At 48.0% G+C, this 20,549-nt stretch overlaps 2 non-coding genes across 2 annotated transcripts; one reads left to right on the top strand and one right to left on the bottom strand.

Annotated features, from left to right (window-relative positions):
- Nucleotides 1–2,792: 2,792 nt before the first annotated feature.
- On the bottom strand, nt 2,793–2,865 carry TRNAK-CUU (transfer RNA lysine (anticodon CUU)). Its single transcript has one exon. It is a non-coding gene; the product is annotated as a tRNA-Lys (tRNA).
- Nucleotides 2,866–3,081: 216 nt separating this feature from the next.
- Nucleotides 3,082–3,152, top strand: TRNAG-GCC (transfer RNA glycine (anticodon GCC)). Its single transcript has one exon. It is a non-coding gene; the product is annotated as a tRNA-Gly (tRNA).
- The last annotated feature ends 17,397 nt before the right edge of the window (nt 3,153–20,549 follow it).

The raw sequence follows: 20,549 nt of genomic DNA, 5'->3' as shown, positions 1-20,549 counted from the left end.
AAGGATCACTTCTGATGGGCACACTTTTAGGCAGTGACCTGGGTGTCAGAGATGCTTCCAGGGGTCTTCCCCATGCTGTTCCCATGTCTTTTTAGCACTGTATGCATGTGTCACACAGGACATGGCCAGATAAGGTTGTAAAATGTTAAAATGACATTTCCCGGTGAATGCATTTGTCACAGTTGAAAGCAATACAAACATGCAAAAATGCATAAAAAATGCTACCTGTGAACATAGCCCAAGGTGTGGAGGAGCATTTTTGTTTTTGGTTATTTATTTTACCTTATACACAAGTCTTTACCCTGGAAAGGATGTTCCTTAACCCCTTTCCGATCTGGTCAGTAATAGTACGCACCAGGTCGGGAAGGCCGGTTCAGCGGGGGCTCCGGCGGTGAGCCCGCACTGAAGCGAGCACGTGTCAGCTGATTATTGGAATCGCAATCCACCCGCGGCTGTTAACATGTTAAATCTCTGACAGTGGCATTTAACTCGCGCTTCCGGGAGTCCTAAGCCCCGCCCATCAGTGACCCCGTCACATGATCGCGGGTCACCAATGGGTGGGCATGACAACTCAGCGTCTGCAGCAGACGCCTGTGGTTGTCATGTCTCAATTGCTATGAGCGCCACCTAGTGGTCAGCGCTCATAGCAAGTGAGCATTTCTCCTGCATACAAGCGATCTGCTCATCGCTTGTATGCAGTAGAAGCAATCAGACAACTGCTGCTTCTAGCCTCCTCTGGAGACTATAGAAGCAAGCAGAAAGTGTAAAAAAAAAGTTTTTAAAAAAATAAAAAAAATAAAAAATATATAAAAGTTTAAGTCACCCCCCTTTCGCCCCATTCAAAATAATATATATATATATACATATAAAAAAAAACCCACATACACATATTTGGTATCACCGCGTTCAGAATCGCCCGATCTATCAATATAAAAGAAGAATTAATACAATCAGTAAACGGCGTAACGAGAAAAAAATTTTAAACGCCAGAATTAAGTTTTTTTGGTCGCTACAACTTTGCAATAAAATGCAATAACGGGCGATTAAAACATCGGATCTACCCCAAAATGGTATCAATAAAAACGTCAGCCCGGCATGCAAAAAATAAGCCCTCACCTGGCCCCAGATCCCGAAAAATGGAGAAGCTAAGGGTCTCGGAAAATGGCGCCATTTTTTTTGTTTTTTTTAGCAAGCTTTGGATTTTTTTTTCACCACTTAAATAAAAAAGAACCTATACATGTTTGGTGTCTATGAACTCGTAACGACCTGGAAAATAATGATGGCAGGTCAGTTTTAGCAATCTGTGAACGTGGTAAAAAAAGGACCCAAAAAACAACTGTGGAATTGCATTTTTTTTGCAGTTTCACTGCACTTGGAATTTTTTTCCCATTTTCCAGCACACGATATGGTAAAACCAGTGATGGTGTTTAAAAGTACAACTCGTCCCGCAAAAAATAAGCCCTCACATGGCCATATTGAACGAAAATTAAAAAAGTTCTGGCTCTGGGAAGAAGGGGAGCAAAAAAGGAAAACACAAAAACAGAAAGACCCATGGTCGTTAAGGGGTTAACATATTTCACAGGAAAGCACTTTCACTTTCGTTTTTGAACGTTTTATTGTGAGCCTGTAAAAGTGGCTTAATACCTCGTTGTTGACAGCAGTGACCTGGGGGTCAGAAATGCTTCCAGGGGCGATCCCCATGCTGTCCCCATGTCATTTGAGCACTGTCACTATCGTTTTGGGCACTTTTTAGGCTTTCTACAGACTGCCGGGGGAGCCGCCGCAAAAATGTTCGGGTCTCCCATAGACTAACATTGGGCTCGTTGCTCGGGTCGAGCACCCGAGTATCACAGTGAGCTCGGCCCGAGCTTCGAGCACCCGAGCATTTTAGTGCTCGCTCAACACTACTGATAAGACAATCATTATCCCCTAAAGAAATTCTATAACAGATAATTATAAGCCAAAAAAACATGACTTGATCCCCTTGTTGTTGGATTCTGCAAAACAACTGATCGCTCTACATTGGAAACAAGAATCTCCCCCTACTCACTCCGAATGGATAAATAAAGTAAACATGATTAGACGCTTAGAGGAACTCACCAGCTGGGAAACCTATCCCATCCCAAATTTTCTAAAGTGTGGAGCCAACGGAGCCAGGAGGTTTAATTCTTTCCTTGCCCCCCCCCCCTAGAAAACCATATCAATCTCCTGATATGATATTCTTTCTATTCTTAGTCCCTATTCTTATCCCTTTTCCCTTTTGTTTACACCCATCCACTCCCTCCACCCTTCTGCGAATAAAGTACTCCCTTGGTCGAGTGTTTATCAACCTCTAACTTTTTTATGTCACTAAGCTTTAAGAGACCTACTATTCCTTTATAGGATTATTTGACTGGAATTATTTTATTTTATTTTATTCCATATTCATATGTCTTTACTCATATGTCATGGGCTACGAGCTTGTTTATGCTGTTGTCCTTATTTTGTTTTTTTCCGTTTTTTATGTTACTATGATCTTTTAATGTAATGTAATGTATGCAGCACAGCTCCTTTTCTCATTTGCTGACCATTGCAGCGCATCTCTTACCTCATTGACTTTGCAGACACTTGCGAAAACATTGGGCACTTGCTGCTTTTCTTTCGCTTCCCATCCTTTTGGGCCTCCCCTGCCCTTTATCCTGCAGGGCTATGCTGTTTGTCATGTTTTGTAGCAAGCAGAAGGGGGCAGTTCTTAAGGGGTTATCTGGGTTGACAGTGGTTAGCATAAGTAGTAAAAGGCAGCAATAAGCAACCGCCCAACGTGGGGCTCAAACCCACGACCCTGAGATTAAGAGTCTCATGCTCTACCGACTGAGCTAGCCAGGCTGCAGACACACACTCACGCACCACACTGCACCACACTGCACCACACTGCACCACACTGCACCACACTGCACCACACTGCACCACACTGCACCACACTGCACCACACTGCACCACACCGCACCGCAAGAGCTTCATGTGGTCAGGTCGGGCGATGGTGGCCGTCTGATCCTGGCACCTGGATCTGGCAGGCACCACTGACATGAATGACTCATCCAAGCATTGGTGGTTCTGTGGTAGAATTCTCGCCTGCCATGCGGGTGTCCCGGGTTTGATTCCTGGCCAATGCAGCACAGCTCCTTTTCTCATTTGCTGACCATTGCAGCGCATCTCTTCCCTCATTGCCATTGCAAACACTTGCGAAAACATTGGGCACTTGCTGCTTTTCTTTCGCTTCCCATCATTTTGGGCCTTCCCTGCCCTTTATCCTGCAGGGCTATGCTGTTTGTCATGTTTTGTAGCAAGCAGAAGGAGGCAGTTCGTAAGGGGTTATCTGGGTTGACAGTGGTTAGCATAAGTAGTAAAAGACAGCAATAAGCAACCGCCCAACGTGGGGCTCGAACCCACAACCCTGAGATTAAGAGTCTCCTGCTCTACCAACTGAGCTAGACAGTTCTTCTTCTTCTTCTTCTTCTTCTTCTTCTTCTTCTTCTTCTTCTTCTTCTTCTTCTTCTTCTTCTTCTTCTTCTTCTTCTTCTTCTTCTTCTTCTTCTTCTTCTTCTTCTTCTTCTTCTTCTTCTTCTTCTTCTTCTTCTTCTTCTTCTTCTTCTTCTTCTTCTTCTTCTTCTTCTTCTTCTTCTTCTTCTTCTTCTTCTTCTTCTTCTTCTTCTTCTTCTCCTTCTTCTTCTCCTTCTCCCGAGGCAGCCGGACAGATATTTGGTAAGAAAGGCCAGACAAAGGACACACAAAGGGGGTCTTGTGAAGCGCTCCAATGTTATATGGGAGTTGTCTGAGCCCCTCACCTGGTGAGCACAGTACGACGTGGGCAGCCGTTACCTGCAGAAGTGGTCTGGATAATAAGAACTGTGAGTAAAGGCCCTTGACTGCATCACTAACTCCGTGTCCTTACTGCTGCTGCCCTGCACCATCACCCCCATCCTCAGCATACACTGCCCTGAGGCTATACTCCTCCCGCCGTGGGGAGTTATGCTACGCTCTGCTGCACCCACAACACCAGACTCAGCGGTCTGCCCTGCAGCGGCGGTTCACTCTGACCACAATCCACGGGTGGCGTAGTCGGACATTTAAACATCAAAACCACATAAATAGTTCCGCCACTGGTTTGACCGCCCTGAGCCACGGAACCGGGTCGCCGCCACGGAGACTACAACCACCAGCATCCACCAAAAAGGGTCCGGCTCCGGATGTCCCAAGGCCCAGGGGGCGCGTCAGAACATTTTCATCACCTTTCATAATCACCAATGGGACATGGCAGGGATGTCCTCTGTCCCCTCTCTTATACATCCTAGTGACGGAGCATCTGCTCTCATCAATTCGCCATAACCCCAATATTAGGTGGATTGAGGTGGGAGGCACCGAGTACAAGTGCTCTCTATTTGCTGATGATGTCCTAGTATATATCACTCAATCACATGTATCCATCCCTGCTGTTATGGCTGAAATAGATCACTTTGTTACATGGTCAAATTTTAAAATCAATACAGCGAAGTCTGAGGCCCTCGATGTCTCCCTCCCCAAATCCATACAGGATTCCATCCAGTCCAACTTTCCCTTTGCCTGGCCCTCACAGGGTATCAAATTCTTAGGAATTCCTATTCATAGAGACCTCTCCCATCTATGTTATCTTAATTTTGGGCCCTTTATTGAACAACTCCATACAGACCACGGTTGGCAAGTTAGAACTGTAAGATTCACTATGTGAACCACTGGTGTTTTGTGGAAAAGCACATGTACACTGTGTTCCAAATTATTATGCAAAAAGTGTTTAGGAGTGATAAGGGAAGAATTTGTTTGTTTGTCAGTTAAACTCATTGATGGTGATATGTGTCAGGGCTCTTTATATCACTGTAAGCAATTGCAGACACCTGTGCTAATTAGTTTGGCAGGTGTGTCCAATGAACGGCAAGACTACTTAAGAAGGCTGTCCCACCTTTTTAAGCAGCCTACATTTTCTGCCAAAATGGGAAAGAAAAAGGATGTGTCGGCTGCTGAGAAGCAACAAATTGTGGAGTGTTTAGGTCAAGGCATGACTACAATCAACATTGTGCGATGATCAGGATGAAGTGTCTTGGCAATCAAGAAGTATGTAGCTGATTCACAGTACACACGTGTGCGTGCTGATAAGGGCAAATTGAGGACTCTTTCCTACAGGCAATTACGTCAGATTAAAAGAGCAGCGGCAAAAAAGCCTTGTCATAGCAGCAGACAAGTTTTTGAAGCTGCTGGTGCCTCCAACGTCCCCCGAACAACAAGATGCAGAGTCCTTCAGAGGTTTGCAGCTGTGCGTACGCCATCCTGTCGACCTCCTCTATCCACTGCACACAAGCAGAAATGGCTCCAGTTGGCCAAACATTACATGAAGACTGATTTCAAAACTGTTTTGTTCATGGATGAGTGCCGTGCAACGCTCGATGGTCCAGATGGATGGAGTGGAGGATGGCTGGTTGATGGACACCCCACGCAAACACGGCTACAGCGCCAACAAGGAGGAGGTGGAGTAATGTTTTGGGCTGGAATCATGGGGAGAGAGATTGTCAGCCCCTTTAGGATCCCTGAAGGGGTAAAGATGAACTCCATAATGTATGTGGAGTTTCTCAAACAGCACTTCCTGCCATGGTTCAAGAAGAAGAACCGTGTATTCCGCAGCAAGATTATTTTCATGCATGATAATGCACCGTCTCATGCTGCACATAACACATCTGCATCTCTGGCTGATATGGGCATAAAAGGGGACAAATTTATGGTGTGACCCCCATGCTCCCCTGACCTCTACCCCATTCAGAACCTCTGGAGCATCATCAAAAGGAGTGTCTATGATGGCGGGAGGCAGTTCACATCTAAGCAACAGCTCTGGGAGGGTATTCTGTCCTCATGCAAAAAAATTGAAGCAGAAACCATCCAAAACCTGACAAATTCAATGGACGAGAGAGTTCAGAAGCTCCTTTAGAACAAGGGGTCCTATGTGCAAATGTAACATCACCTAGAATAAAGTTTTGAGTTGAAAACTGTTTGATTTCAGTTTCTAATAACCTGCTAATGCTTATAATTTCAAAAATGACCATTTTTTTGGTCTTTATTAAAATGAAAAGGTTGATCGAAGAGTGTGGGGGATCTAAGAGTGTGGCAGCCCAGTAGTCAGGATTACTTCGAATTCTGACAATCTGAGGGTCATGTTGCAGGTAGTGCAGCAAGAAGGCACTTATGTGTCTTGCGCATCTCGGAGCCCCAAAATTATTTTCCGGGCTAGATGCAGCTAAAAATTATTATTAATTTTAAATCTGGTGGAGCTTAGTATAGATGGCCTAATAGAATCAGTACTGCACACTGCTACAAAGCCCAAATTATTTTCCAGCCAAGATACAGATAAACATGATTAGTAATTTGAAAGCTTAAAATGGTTGGTGAGGAGATTTTAACCAATCATCAAGCTTTTACTCTCCCCAGGATGACACAGGGGTAGAAAAGTCGTTTCGGATCCATGATTTGTTCATCTTTATGAACGTGAGTCTGTCTACATTATCAGTGGAGAGCCGCGTGCGCTTATCTGTCAGCACACCACCAGCAGCGCTGAACACACGTTCAGACAGAACGCTGGCTGCGGGGCATGACAAGATCTCCAAGGCGTAAGTGGCGTGCTCCGGCCCTTTATCCAGATTGGAAGCCCAAAAAGAGCAAGGGTCCAGTGACACAGTCATGGCTTCAATGTTTACTTGGAGATACTCCTGTACCATCGTCTCTAGGCGTTGACTATGTGTCAGACTTCTTGTCTCCTGTGGCCTTGCAAAGGATGAGCTAAAAAAGTGGTGAAATGATTCCGCAAAATTGAGGTTACCAGCAGATACTGTGTTTCTGTTACGGTTTGAGTGCTGAACACTCGACGGTCCCACGGTTGGCAAGTTGGAGCTGTGAGATTCACTACGTGCACCACTGGTGTTTTGTGGAAAAGCACATGTAAGATTCTGCAACAGTCTCTGCTGATACTCCTGCATGCGTGCATCCCTTTCTATGGCAGGAATTATTTCTGCAAATTTACTTTTGTACCAGGGATCTAACAGTGTGGCAACCCAGTAGTCAGGATTATTTCTAATTCTCCCAATTCGAGGGTCATGTTGCAGGTAGTGCAGCAAGAAGGCACTCATGTGTCTTGCGCATCCAGGAGCACCAAGTCCCTGTTGTGTTGGTGGCGAGTTAACAATCATGCTTCCTTCCTCTGTCCTCTCCCCCCAACTTCGCACAACAGAAATGTGGTCTCCCTCATCTGATGAGTCTTCCATCAGTTCGTCCTCCACTTCTTCCTGGGCACCTGCACCTTCCTCACTAGTTTGGCTGCTACCATGCGCCCTGGTAAAACCATCTCCCCCACCCTCACATGCCTGCCGCCTTGGTGCTGCCGACCGTCTGGACCTTGCAGATGTTAGCCCTTCCGCATACAACTCCTCCTCCTCTACTTCCTCCACCTCCTCTTGTGCCACCATCTGACTCCGAATTCTGTTTAACATGTGCTCCAGCATGTAAATCACCGGAATAGTCATGCTGATAATGGCATCGTCACCACTAAACATCTTCGTCACCATTTCAAAACTGTGCAGAAGGGTGCATAGGTCCCTGATCTGAGACCACTCCTCCAGCGTGATTTGCCCCACCTCTGGATCCCGTTGGCCTAGGCTATATGTCAGAACGTATTGCACCAGGGCTTGTCGGTGCTGCCACAGTCGCTGCAACATGTGCAGAGTTGAATTCCACCGAGTAGGCACATCGCATTTTAGCCGGTGAAGTGGCAGGCCCAATGACTTCTGTAGAGATGTAAGTCGCTGAGCTGCGGGATGCGAACGGCGGAAGTGAGCACACAGCGACCGTGCCCTCTGCAGAAGGCCATCTAGTCCGGGATAGTGGGCTAAAAATTGCTGGACAACCAGGTTTAACACGTGAGCCATACAAGGCACGTGTGTGACATTGCCCCGGCGAAGGGCCGCACCCAGGTTTGCAGCATTGTCGCACACGGCCCTGGATTCAGGTCCAGTGGAGACAACCATTCATGAAATTGGTTCTCCAGAGCTGACCACAACTCCTCAGCTGTGTGACTCACATTTCCCAGACATTTCAAAGTAAAAACCGCCTGATGACGTTGAGCCCTACTGCCAGCATAGTAAGGAGGTGTGCAGGATCCCTTCTGCGCTGTTAGAAAGCTTGTGGCATGACCAGACAGGCTTTGGGTGCAGGTGGAGGACCGAGAGGAGGTTGAGGAAGCAGAAGCAGTGGAGGAACTTTGACATAAAGAGGATTGACGCACAACTCGTGGGGACGGCAAGACTTAGACAGCAGCCCCTTGTCCTGCTGTCACCATAGTAACCCAGTGCCCAGTCAGTGACATGTAACGCCCCTGTCCATGCCTACTCGTCCAAGTGTCTGTGGTGAAATGCACCCTGTCACACACAGAGTTTCTCAAAGAAGCGGTGATGTTGTGTGCGACATGCTGGTGGAGCGCAGGCACACCTTTCTTTGAGAAGTAGTGCCGACTGGGCATCTGGTACTGGGGCACTGCGACAGACATAAGGTCTCGAAAATCCTCTGTGTCCACCAGGCAGAAAGGCAGCATTTCTGTAGCCAAGAGCTTGCAGATGGTGAAATTCAACCTCTTAGCTCTCTCATGGCTAGGAGGAAATGGTCTTTTACTTGTCCACATCTGAGGGACTGAGGGCTGGCTGTTGTGCTTAGATGGGGTTGATAAGGGTGTCCCCGGCAAACTGCCGGTCTGTGAGGAAGATGCAGGCGGACATGTTAGGTTGCCTTGATCCAAAGGTGGTGCTATCGATGTCGGACAGCGCTCAACACCAGCTGGTGTTACCACCTCCAAAGAAAATGATGACCTGCCAATCACGCTGGCTGTTGCGGGTAAAGAGGTGGCAGGTCTGCGTCCCAAAACAGGTGTGACTGCTGTCCCCCCAGTCACAGAGGATGAAGAGGCCGCAGATGCACAAGATGGGGCAGACGGTGGTTGGCCCGGCCAGCTAGGCCGCATTGTAGCACAGTGAGCTTCCCACTGCAACTTATGCTTCATGTCCATGTGCCGGTTCATGCATGAAGTACTCAAACTATGTATTTTTTGGCCTCTACTTAGCTTTTGTTGACAAATGTTACAGATAACACGAGTTGGGTCATCTTTATCAATCTGAAAAAAAGCCCAGGCTATGCAAGGCTTAGCACCCATGCGACCTGAAGAGCCACCACGACTTGTGGTCAGAGGCAGAGTTGTGTTTGAGGATGCAGTTGTTGACGTGCTTCCAGTACTACGTCTCTGTCCAGGAAGGCGCAACCTGACCTCGTCGTCACTAGCATCCTCCTCCACCTCCTCTGCTGACCTCATCTCTTGGCTGACTGTGGGTTGACAGTAAGTGGGATCTCCAACCTCATCATCATCACCCTGTGTGTTATCACACCCGTCGTCCTCAGAGCCAACCTGTTCCTGCCCTGACAAAAAACTAAAATTGTCGCTCCAATCAGGTATTTGAGTCTCATCATCATCTTCCTCATTGTCTCCACCAACAGGAGTTACAGTTTGGGAATGAGGGTCTACATTATGGTCAGAACGTTCTGCGTCTGGTCCTGGATCCGACTCATAAAGATTCTGGGCATCAGTGCAGATCATTTCCTCGTCTGGATTCACAGAAGCGCTGGAACCGACCTCTGATTCCCAGGCTATAGTATGAGTAAACAGCTCTGCAGACTCAACCATCTGTTCTACCTCATACTCAGACGGGCAGCTGGAGATTTGGGAGCTGTGAGGAAGCAAGTGCGATTGGGGTGACACCTCTGAGGACTGGAGTATTTGTGATGTTGAAGTTGATGTGGAGGAGAGCCCACTTAAAGGAGCACTTGATATCCGTTGAAGCACCTGCTGTTTTTGTGCCTCATCTGGAATTTGTAGCGATTGGCGTGGCCGTAAGAAAGGGATCTTATCACATTGTCCGCTAAAAGAAGTAGACATTTTAGTTTTGCTGGAAGATGGTCTTTCTTCTGCAGATGTTACTGTTGCTTTAACATCTACTCCACGGACACAACCTTTTTTCCCCTTCCCAACACGCCTATTCCCCTTTCCACCAGCAGCAGGCCTTTTTCCACTCATTTTGGTGGTTAACTAATTCACAACTCTGGAGTTGTTGGCACAAAAAAACAATGGATGGGAACCGAGGAGAGCTGAGTGGCCAAACTGTGGTATTAGGCCAAAACTATTGTTTGGGTTAGATGCAGAAAAAAATTATATTCAGTTTGCAACCTGATGGAGGTCAGTATAGATGGACTAATAGAACAAGTCCCACACACTGCTAGAAGGCCAAATATTTTTTCAGAGCTAGATGCAGAAAAAAATTATATTCAATTTGCAACGTGATGGAGGTCAGTATAGATGGACTAATAGAACAAGTCCCACACACTGCTAGAAGGCCAAATATTTTTTCAGAGCTAGATGAAGAAAAATATTATATTCAATTTGCAACCTGATGGAGGTCAGTATAGATGGACTAATAGAACAAGTCTCACACACTGCTAGAAGGCCAAATATTTTTTCAGAGCTAGATGCAGAAAAAAATTATATTCAATTTGCAACCTGATGGAGGTCAGTATAGATGGACTAATAGAACAAGTCCCACACAATGCTAGAAGGCCAAATATTTTTTCAGAGCTAGATGCAGAAAAAAATTATATTCAATTTGCAGCCTGATGGAGGTCAGTATAGATGGACTAATAGAACAAGTCCCACACACAGCTAGAAGCCCAAATATTTTTTCAGAGGTAGATGCAGAAAAAAATTATATTCAATTTGCAACCTTATGGAGGTCAGTATAGATGGACTAATAGAATGATGCTATGCCCAAAAGGTTTTACTTCACTAGGTGCAGTAAAAAAATTGGTATTCTATACACAGGTGGTGTAGCTTGCAACACAGATAGGCTACTCCACTGACTAACACACTCTGCAATAGGCCAAAAAGGATTAGCTTTGCTAGATTTAGCGAAATGCTGTGAAAAAAACTTGCACAGCACTGGCACAGACCTGCCTTGCAAAAACTGATAGGAACTGATATAACTTAGTCCTGAAAAGGACTGCAATTACAATTAGTCTTTACTCCCAACCTATCTATTTAAGAGCACAGACCTGCCTGATAAAAGTCGTAGGAAATGCTGTAACCTAGTCCTTAAAAGGACTGCAATCACAACTATTCCATACTCCCAAGCTATCTGTAGTTTTGTGCGAAAATTGGCTTGAAATTAACAAGGTATAGCGCACACAGCAACAGCGGTGCAGCCTAACACGCAGCTGCAGCAGTGAGAAAATGGTGGCGACGGGGAAAATGGCTGGGTCTTATAGGGCAAGGACATGTGACATACACTGCCAATGACACATGCCCTTGCTTGTGTGAAAAAAAGCACTTCGCTCCGTTTGTGCGCTGCTGATAGGCTGACAGATTGCACCTCCCCACTGTAAATGCAGGAAAGAGAAAAAAAAATGGAGATCTTCATTATTCCTGCAGAGATCCATCCCCTGCCCCTCCCCCCGCCCCGCTGTACACTCAAACTGCGTATTAACATTACTTTTCATCATTACTGAGAAAAAATCCAGTTATGATTTTGGTGCACGAACAGTTATCGAACATAACCTCGAACAGCCAAATTTTTTTCAAATCGTTCGTGTTCGCCGAACGGCTCGAACACCGCCCAAAACAGCTCAAATTTGAGATTGGAGAACAGTTCAAGTCGAACACCGCTCATCTCTAGTCGGGTGTAGGCCAGAGAAATAGAACTGTGGTTTTCCTCTTCCACGGTTCTAATCTACTTTTTATTACCCTTTTTCCATTGATAGTGCGAGTGTAAGCTATTTTACTTCCTTTACAATGGGAAAGGCACGTGGCAAGGGACGTGGAACTGGACATTCTAGTGATGATGCGTGCAGAGGACGGGGCCGTGGCCAACGTGAAAATGTGCCACAACCAACAGCCACATCTTCTCGCTCCCACTTCTTGACCGAATTACTAGGGAAGCACAGAACAACACCAGTATTGCGAACTGATCAGTGTGAACAGGTTATTAATTGGATAGCAGATAATACTTCTAGTTAACTGGGCACCACCACCTCCGGTCTGTCTTCCACACGGTCAAATCTTAGTAGCCGTGAGTCTCGACCACATACTCCTCCTCACCTTGATGCTCCTTCCTCCCATCATGCAGAGTGTCGTCAGAAATCAACTGATCCCACACTTGGACACTCTGAAGAGCTGTTCACTGGTCCTTTTCCAGATTTGTGCCCCTCGCCTGCTCCGCTTGAAGTGGTGGAAGAGGAGATCCCATGTAGCGATGTCCAAAAATTTGAACAGCCACGGCCACAGGAAGTCGACGCTGGCAATTTGTCACAAGAGGTGGACGATGACGAGACAAAATTGCCAGGAAGTGAGGAGGAGGATCGTGGTGCGCAAGTGGAAGAGGAGGAGGTGGTGGATGATCTAGTAACTGACCGAATGTGGCAGGAGAACATGCAGAGCGAGGCCAGCAGCACACAGGGTGAGGGAGGCAGGGTACCCCAACAGGCAGGAAGAAGCAGTGTGGTGGCCGCACACAGAAGGCAGGCAACAGTTCCCCATAACACCAACACGAGGGACGTTGCCAGTACAACCTGTAGGTCTTCAAGAGTCTGGAATTTTTTTAAAGACTCTGCTGATAACCCCAAAAAGGCCATTTGTACCACCTGCCATGCCAGCATCAGCAGGGGTGACAAAACTACCAGCCTGACCACCACCAGCATGATCAGGCACATGGCAACAAAGCACCCGACTTTGTGGGGTGAACCCCAGGGTCCACGACCAGTGTCAGTGGGGGTCACCACTGCTTCTTCCGCTGTTGTGCATGCAATAGAACCCCCTGTTGTGTGTGCAAGGCAATCCCCTGTTCATACTGCATGCAAAGATGCTCCCTCCTCTCAGTCTTCACTTGTTATGGCAGTTTCTCAAGAAACAGCATCCACGTCCACGTCCCACCGCAGCGTTCAATTGTCCATATCCCAGACTTTTGAACGAAAGCGGAAATTCGCAGCCAACGCCCCACAGGCCACAGTTCTAAATTCGCACATTTCACGACTGCTTGCGTTGGAAATGCTGCCTTTTAGGCTGGTGGAGACGGAATCCTTCCGCAACCTTATGGCGGTGGCCATCCCTCGGTACTCGGTCCCCAGCTGACATTATTTTGCCCAGTATGCCATCCCTGCACTACTCAAGCACGTGTCCCAAAACATCTGCCGTGACCTCAACAACGCAGTTACAGGGAGAGTCCACCTGACAACGGACACGTGGACAAGTGCTTGTGGCCAGGGACGGTACATCTCCCTGACGGCACACTGGTAAACATAGTGGAAGCCGGGACCCAGTCGGACCTTGGGACGGAACACATCCTCCCAACACCGAGGATTGCGGGCCCTATGTCAGTCAGAGTTGCCCCCACAGTGTACAGCTCCTGCGCATCATCCTCCTCCTCCTCCTCCTCATGTTCAGCTTCCATCTCAGATATCACCACATCAGTTACAAGCTGGAAGCACTGCAGTACTGCCTCCGCCAAGCGGCAACAGGCTGTGCTGAAACTCATAAGCTTAGGTGATAAACCGCACACTGCTTGTGAGTTGTGGACAGCTGTGAAAGAGCAGGCAGATCTGTGGCTGAGACCACTGAACCTGCATCCAGGCATGGTTGTGTGTGACAAAGGCCGTAACCTGGTGGCGGCTCTGAGGCGAGGCGAGATCACACACGTACCATGCCTGGCTCATGTGCTTAACCTCGTGGTTCAGTGGTTTCTTAAATCGTACCCCGAGTTGCCAGATCGGCTCGTCAAAGTACACCACCTGTCAGTTCATTTTTGCAAGTCGGCTAGAGCTTCCGCCGCCCTTGCTGTGTTGCAGCAGCGTTTGCAGCTTCCGTCACACCGACTGGTGTGTGATGTCCCCACACGTTGGAACTCTACCCTCCACATTTTGCAAAGGATTTGTGAGTAGAAGAGAGCAGTTGTGGAGTACCAGCTGCAACAAGGCAGTCGATATTCAGGTCAGACTCCACACATAAGACCTCAGGAGTGGACCTGGATGTCTGACATATGTACCATCCTGACAAACTTTGAGGATTCCACCAAGATGGTGAGTGGCGATGACGCCATCATTAGCATCAGCATTCCACTTGTCTGTCTCTTGCAACGCTCTCTGCAGAGAATTAAAGAGGAGAGATTGCAGCCAGAGTATGATGAGATGGATCAAGAAGCCGTAGCGGTCGATTACACACAGCCCAGCCTCATCTCATTCCAATGTGCATTGGGGGACAATGAGGGGGAGGAGGATGAAGAACAGGAGCTTTTATCATGCGCTGTAGACGGTAGTACCTGTACAACTGTCATACCGTCGGTTCAGCGTGGGTGGCCTGAGGACAGGGGGGAGGAGGAGGAGAGCATGGTCAATCGTCATTTTGGTGAGGACATGGAAGTCTTGCCCGTTACCAGTCTGGCACGCATGGCTGACTTTATGTTACGCTGTCTTAACCGTGACCCTTGCGTTGTCAAAATGTTGGGTGACAATCATTACTGGTTGGTGACACTTTTAGACCGACCCCCGCTACAAGGAGTACTTTCTCTCTCTTATTCCTGAGGTGGAGAGGTCTACAAAAATGGGGCAGTACCAGAAGGCCCTTGCTGCAGAACTGTTAAAAAATTCCCATCTGAACACGCTAGCGGCAGAGGTCACACTTCGTTGCCCAACCAAAGTGTACATGCGAGAGAGACGCAAATTCAATCCAGCAGAGGCAGGGGAACACTGTCAACGTTCTGGGACAGTTTCTCAGACCCTCCCTTCGGACAGACCCTGAGGCGCGGGGTACTCTCACAAGGAGTGGAAAGTTTCAAAAGATGGTGAGGGAGTACCTTGTCGACCGTACCAGCATCCTCCGTGATTCCTCTGTGCCTTTTAATTATTGGGCATCCAAGCTGGACACTTGGAATGAACTCGCTCTGTAAGCCTTGGAGGTTCTGGCCTGCCCTGCCGCTAGCGTGTTATCGGAGCGTGTTTTTAGTGCCGCTGGGGGAATTATAACTGATAAGCGCACTCGCCTGTCAACTGACAATGCTGACAAGCTGACCTTTATCAAAATGAACAAGGGCTGGATTGGGCCAGACTTCTCATCACCACCAAATGACCGCAGAGTAACATAAAGTCAAATCCACTGTGTTTTTTCGGGAGGTGTATTCACATGCACCGCTTCACACCCACACATGGGTATACGCTTCCTCATTTAGGCTGTTTTATCCTCAGCCTCCACCACCACTATACCACCAGGGTGACCGTGGTCCGTGTTGCCATTATTGAAAGTTCCTCTCTCCTTATTTTTGTCAGCTTTTGCTTGGAAGGCATAAGCAAACACTATGGGAGACCCACTCCCTAATAATGGGAATAATGTTTGTAATATGCTGTACTGCATGGCTCTTGTAAGGGGCATTGCAAGTTCCTCCATCCTAATTTTTGGCAGCTTTTGCTTGGAAGGCATAAGCAAATACTATGGGAGACCCATTCCCCAATCATGGGAATAATGTTTGTAATATGCTGTACTGCATGGCTCTTGTAAGGGGCATTGCAAGTTCCTCCATCCTAATTTTTGGCAGCTTTTGCTTGGAAGGCATAGGCAAAGACTATGGGAGACCCACTCCCCAATAATGGGAATAATGTTTGTAATATGCTGTACTGCATGGCTCTTGTAAGGGGCATTGCAAGTTCTTCCATCCTAATTTTTGGCAGCTTTTGCTTGGAAGGCATAAGCAAATACTATGGGAGACCCATTCCCCAATCATGGGAATAATGTTTGTAATATGCTGTACTGCATGGCTCTTGTAAGGGGCATTGCAAGTTCCTCCATCCTAATTTTTGGCAGCTTTTCCTTGGAAGGCATAAGCAAATTGTAATGCACATGCCCGGGCTGAGCGGCGTGTGCGTGTATATGTAGTGATTCCACTTGACCGTGCTGGAGAGTGAATGCCTGGAGGGGCGTAACTAAGTATTCACCCGATCCGACCAGGGTCGCACGACGACATACGACGCCAGTGCGCCAAGGAGGAACTGAGCAGAGGGACCAGGTGCTACTCCAGGACAGACCCCGGACACGGCTGTTGACCAACACAGGGGAATAAAGGAACAGACAGGTTAGGCTGGCACACAGACTGGTGGGTATAGGCAGGCACGACTGGTATGCAGGCAGGCGGGTATGCAGGCAGGGGGGTACAGGCAAGCACGGCTAGAGTGCAGACAGGGAGGCACTAGCAGGTAGGAACACAGGCGGTATAGGACCCAGTACACACTGGAACTCAGGAACAGAACCACAGATGTGGCAGACAAACACAGCAGAGTGAGGCCGCCCAGAGTGGTGAGCGAGAGCAGGGCAAGACGAGACCGCCTAGAGCGGTGAGCGAGAGAAGAACAGGACGAGGCCACCTGGAGCGGTGAGCGAGAGTAGAGCAGGACGAGGCCGCCTGGAGCGGTGAGCAAGAGTAGAGCAGGACGAGACCGCCTGGAGCGGTGAGCAAGAGTAGAGTAGGACGAGGCCGCCTGGAGCAGTGAGCAAAGGGTCAGAGCAGACAGAGGCTGCTGGAGCAGCGAGCAAAGGGTCAGAGCAGAGCGAGACTGCCGGAGCAGCGAGCAAAGGGTCAGAGCAGAGCGAGACTGCCGGAGCAGAGAGCAAAGGGTCAGAGTAGAGTGAGACTGCCGGAGCAGCGAGCAAAGGGTCAGAGTAGAGTGAGACTGCCGGAGCAGCGAGCAAAGGGTCAGAGCAGAGCGAGACTGCCGGAGCAGCGAGCAAAGGGTCAGAGCAGAGCGGGACTGCCGGAGCAGCGAGCAAAGGGTCAGAGCAGAGCGAGACTGCTGGAGCAGCGAGCAAAGGGTCAGAGCAGAGCGAGACTGCTGGAGCAGCGAGCAAAGGGTCAGAGCAGAGTGAGACTGCCGGAGCAGCGAGCAAAGGATCAGAGCAGAGCAAGACTGCCGGAGCAGCGAGAAAAGGGTCAGAGCAGAGCGAGACTGCAGGAGCAGCGAGCAAAGGGTCTGAGCAGAGCGAGACTGCCGGAGCAGCGAGCAAAGGGTCAGAGCAGAGCGAGACTGCCGGAGCAGCGAGCAAAGGGTCAGAGCAGAGCGGAAACCGCAGGAGCGGAGAGCGAGGCAAGGCAGAGGGGACAGGGCTCTGTTCACATGGAACAGACAGGAAGGGAAAGGCAGAACCAGATACCCACAGGGTACTTGCAGTGAAGTAGCGAGTGGACCACAAACTCACAAACGGAAGTACAGTGACAATGAGCAGGAGTTAGGTATGAGTTCAGACTGCAGAAAAAGGAAAGGTACGGACATAGAGAAAAACAGGAAACAGGCTAGAAGAGTATTCAGACAAGAACAGACACAGTAGCAAGATACAGGAGCGGGTCTAGGTATACAGCCCCTAGAAGGCGGAAGGAACAGGCTAGGAGCGTGTTCAGACAGGACAGAAAAGATACAGGAGCGGGTCTAGGTATGCAGCCCCTAGAAGGCGGAAGGAACAGGCTAGGAGCGCGTTCAGACAGGCCTGGAAATACAGCCTCCAGGAAAGGCAGGCAAGCAAGCACAGAAAGGAACCTGGCACATTCAGAGTGAAAGAGCACACTGAATGAATCACAATGCTCAGGCAGGGTTTCTTGGGAGGAGCTGGGTTAAATACCAGGTGACAGACAGCAATAGGCTGAGGACGCACAAGGGGTGTGTCTGCAGCAGGTACAAGAAACAGGAAGTGATCGGGCGCCGCCTTTAAGCAGCAGAAACAGAGGCAAGCAGACAGCATGGAGGGAAGCCAGGCTAGTAGACTGGACTGGAGATCAAGTGTGCGCTCTTGCACAGTGGGAGATGGACCACTATGCAAGGACGCCGCCAGGTATGTTACACAAATACTATGGGAGACCCACTCCCCAATCATGGGAATAAAGTTTGTAATATGCTGTACTGCATGGCTCTTGTAAGGGGCATTGCAAGTTCCTCCGTCCTAATTTTTGGCAGCTTTTGCTTGGAAGGCATAAGCAAATACTATGGGAGACACACTCCCCAATAATGGGAATAATGTTTGTAATATGCTGTACTGCATTGCTCTTGTAAGGGGCATTGCAAGTTCCTCCATCGTAATTTATGGCAGATTTTGCTTGGAAGGCATAAGCAAAGACTATGGGAGACACACTCCCCAATAATGGGAATAATGTTTGTAATATGCTGTACTGCATGGCTCTTGTAGGGGGCATTGCAAGTTCCTCCATCCTAATTTTTGGCAGCTTTTGTTTGGAAGGCATAAGCAAATACTATGGGAGACACACTCCCCAATAATGGGAATAATGTTTTTAAGATGCTGTACTGTATGGCTCTTGTAAGGGGTATTAAAAGCGTCTTGTTAAGCTACTGCGACCTCCACCACTTTTCCGAGGGGCATTAAAAGCATCTTGTTAAGCTAGTGCGACCTCCACCACTTTTCTGAGGGGCATTAAAAGCATCTTGTTAAGCTACTGGGACCTCCACATCTCTTCTGAGGGGCATTAAAAGCGCCTTGTTAAGCTACTGGGACCTCCACGTCTCTTCTGAGGGGCATTAAAAGCGTCTTGTTAAGCTACTGTGACCTCCACGTCTCTTCTGAGGGGCATTAAAAGCGTCTTGTTAAGCTACTGAGACCTCCACCACTTTTCCGAGGGTCATTAAAAGCGTCTTGTTAAGCTACTGGGACCTCCACCACCTTTCCGAGGGGCATTAAAAGCGTCTTGTTAAGCTACTGGGACCTCCACCTCTCTTCTGAGGGGCATTAAAAGTGTCTTCTTAAACCACTCTGAACTGCACAGCTCTTCCAAGGGGCATTGAAATGTTGTTTTTAATTAACTCTAACTTCCACGACTCTTCAAACGGGCATTGCATTTCCTCCTAATTTTTGGCAGGTTTTGCTTGGAAGGCATAAGCAAAGACTATGGGAGACCCACTCCCCAATAATGGGAATAATGTTTGTAATATGCTGTACTGCATAGCTCTTGTAAGGGGCAATGCAAGTTCCTCCATCCTAATTTTTGGCAGCTTTTGCTTGGAAGGCATAAGCAAATACTATGGAAGACCCACTCCCCAATCATGGGAATAATGTTTGTAATATGCTGTACTGCATGGCTCTTGTAAGGGGCATTGCAAGTTCCTCCGTCTTATTTTTTGGCAGCTTTTGCTTGGAAGGCATAAGCAAAGACTATGGGAGACACACTCCCCAATAATGGGAATAATGTTTCTAATATGCTGTACTGTATGGCTCTTGTAAGGGGCATTAAAACTGTCTTGTTAAAAAACTGCGACCTCCAGCACTTTTCCAAGGGGCATTAAAACCGTCTTGTTAAGCTACTGTGACCTCCACGTCTCTTCCAAGGGGCATTCAAACCGTCTTGTTAAGCTACTAGGACCTCCACGTCTTTTCCGAGGGGCATTAAAACCGTCTTGTTAAGCTACTGGGACCTCCACGTCTTTTCAAAGGGGCATTAAAAGCGTCTTCTTAAGCCACTCTGAACTCCACAGCTCTTCCAAGAGGCATTGAAATGTTGTTTTTAATTACCTCTAACCTCCACGACTCTTCCAACGGGCATTGAATTTCCTCCTAATTTTAGTCAGCTTTTGCTTTTCAATGAAAAGGCGAAAACTAAGGGAGACCCACTCCCCAATAATGGGTAGAAGGTTTTTAGCATGCTGTAATCCACGTCTGTTTCAAGGGGCATTGCAGTTCCTCATAATTTTTGGAAAGCCTTCCATTCACTGCTTAGGCCAACACTGTACAGGAGACCCAGTTGCTATAAATGGAAAAAATGGTTTAGTTAAGGCCCTCTGACCTCCATGTCATTTCCAAGGGGCATTGGAGTGCCTCAAAATTTTTGGTAGGCATTGCACTCACTGTATGCCCTATAACTGTGTAGCCGAACCGCTCATTTTGTTACAGAAACATATCCTACAAGACATATGTGGTTGACTGGCCTGATATTGATGTGAATGGTCCCTGTTCCTCCTGCTCTTTCTCCTTTGCCACTACCTCATCCATCATTTATCACCTGAAGCTTTGTTTTAACGGGAGTCATAGAACTGGGATAGTTGCAAGAAAACATCCAGCAATCCTCGGAGGAGGTATGATATGCACCAAAACGCTGACCACCTCAGGCCTAGCCGCTACTACATACATGCGCTTGCATTCCAAGAAAACAAAGCAGATGCTAACTTCTATCATCATCATCATCATGGTCCTCACCTTGGCACTCTCAACTCCCCTGATGGAGAAGCCAGGGCCCACCGGAGGAGTCTGGTTCTCTGGTGGGATCGTCCAATGCTGCCCTAAAGCAGGCCGGGCTAAGAAAAGTGTGTGGGGGGATGGGAGAAAATAGGGGCGGCTGGGGACCGTTTATGGACACCTGGCTGCCCCCAGGCGGCTGGTGACC

This window comes from Phyllobates terribilis, unplaced genomic scaffold, assembly GCF_046119375.1.
Source record: "Phyllobates terribilis strain yellow unplaced genomic scaffold, ASM4611937v1 Scaffold_5__5_contigs__length_657084704, whole genome shotgun sequence".
Lineage (NCBI taxonomy): Eukaryota > Metazoa > Chordata > Amphibia > Anura > Dendrobatidae > Phyllobates > Phyllobates terribilis.
Note: the sequence above shows the minus strand (reverse complement) of the source record. Positions and strands in the feature narration are given on the sequence as shown.